This window comes from Carlito syrichta, unplaced genomic scaffold (assembly GCF_000164805.1).
Source record: "Carlito syrichta isolate Samal-C Ts95f unplaced genomic scaffold, Tarsius_syrichta-2.0.1 Scaffold308086, whole genome shotgun sequence".
In the NCBI taxonomy this organism is placed as follows: Eukaryota; Metazoa; Chordata; class Mammalia; order Primates; family Tarsiidae; genus Carlito; species Carlito syrichta.
The window spans coordinates 625747-627586 of record NW_007252182.1 but is presented as its reverse complement, the minus strand read 5'-3'; the positions used below and the strand labels follow the sequence as shown (position 1 = coordinate 627586).

At 45.7% G+C, this 1840-nt stretch overlaps 1 protein-coding gene across 4 annotated transcripts in view; it reads right to left on the bottom strand.

Moving 5' to 3' along the window:
- Positions 1–1840, bottom strand: part of PARN (poly(A)-specific ribonuclease) — a 49427-nt gene that overhangs the window by 42231 nt on the left and 5356 nt on the right. The gene's annotated exons all lie outside the window — the stretch shown is intronic.

The window sequence follows — 1840 nt, the reverse complement described above, 5'->3', positions numbered from 1 at the left end:
CCTATAATCCCAGCACTTTGGGAGGCCAAGGTGAGAGGACTGCCTGAGCCCACGGGTTCTAGACCAGCCTGGATAACTTGGTGAGACCCCATCTCTACAGTAAATCAAAAAATTAGCCGGGCATGGTGGCGTGTGCCTGTAGTTCCAGCCACTTAGAAGACTGAGGCAGAAGGATCACCTGAGCCCAGCAGGTCGAGGCTGCGGTGGCCGGGAGTACCACTGCACTACACTGCACTACAGCCTGGGTGACAGAGTTAGACTCCTACTCAAAAAAAAAGGGGGAGGAGCATTACTGTACCTACTCCGATTTTATTCTTGGGTTCAGTGAGAACATCAGCAGGATGTATACCTCAATCATTTAAATCTAACCATCAATCTAGACTGAAGGACACTGTACCAAATACTCCCATTAAACTCATCTCAGTATTCACTTAGAGATGTGACCAAAGAGAAGGTTTTCTAGAGTAATTATTTCTTTATAATTCAACAGTAAATGTCCTGAGGTCTCTATACTGGGAAAATCTAGACTAATCCTGAGCCCTGAATTGTTTTGATCCTATAGACTACAGAACTGATTGTGTGTTGCCCTCTTTTCTTTGCTGCTAGGAAGCTCAGGAACAAACAATTCAGTTTCTTTGGCGCACATCTGTGTTCTGTTTATACCATAGTATTAATAGTTTTCTTTTCCTTCAATTTTTCATTTACTTATTTTTTAAATCTTATTTTAAAGGTAAATACTCGGCCAGGTGCAGTGGCTCACACCTTCAATCCCAGCACTTTGGGAGGCAGAGGCAAGAGGATTACCTAAGCCTAGGGGTTCAAGACCAGCCTGGGCAACTTGGTGAGACCTCCTCTCTACAATTAAAAAAAAATGACCAATAGACAGGTGCAGTGGCTCATGCCTATAATCCCAGCACTTTGGAAAGTTGAGGTAAGAGGATTGCCTAAGTTCACGGGTTTGAAATCAGTCCAGGTACTTGGCAAGACCTCATCTCTACAATAAATCAAAAAGTTAGCTGGGCATGGTTATACATGCCAGTAGTTTCAGCTACTTGGAAGGATGAGGCAGAAAGATCACCTCAGCCCAGTAGGTTGAGGCTGCAAGCACGCCACTGTACTCCAGTCTGGGCAACAGAGTGAGATTCCAACTCCAAAAAAGAAAATCAGAGGGGCATGATGGCACATGCCTGTAGTTCCACCTACACGGAAGGCTGAGGTGGAAGAATCACCTGAGCCCAGCAGGTCGGGGTTGTGGTGGCTATGAGTGTGCCACTGAACAGCCTGGGCAACAGAGAGAGACTCCAACTTAAAAAAAAAAAATTAGCAGGGCATGGTGGCACACGCCTATAGTTCCAGCTACATGGAAGGCTGAGGGAAAAGGATTGCCTGAGTCCAGCCAGTCGAGGCTAGGGTGACCATGAGCATGCCACTGCACTCCAGCCTGAATGACAAAATGAGACTCTGACTCAAAAAAAAAAAAAAGATTCAAGAGATGAATACAGGTATTTGGGAAGACAATTTGAAGAATCTATCAAAATGTTAAACGCATATGTCCTATGACTCAAAATTCTCCTTCTAGAAAATATATCCTGGCCGGGTACAGTACCTCATGAATATGATCCCAGCACTTTAGGAGGCCGAGGTGAAAGAATTGCATGGGTTCAAGACAAGCCTGGGCAACTTGGCGAGACCTCATCTCTACAATAAATCAAAAAATTTGCCAGGCGTGTGGCACATGCCTGTAGTTCCAGCTACTTGGTAGGCTGAGGTAGTAGGATCACCTGAGCCCAGCAGGTCGAGGTTGCGGTGGCCATAAGCGAGCCCCACTACACTCCAGTCT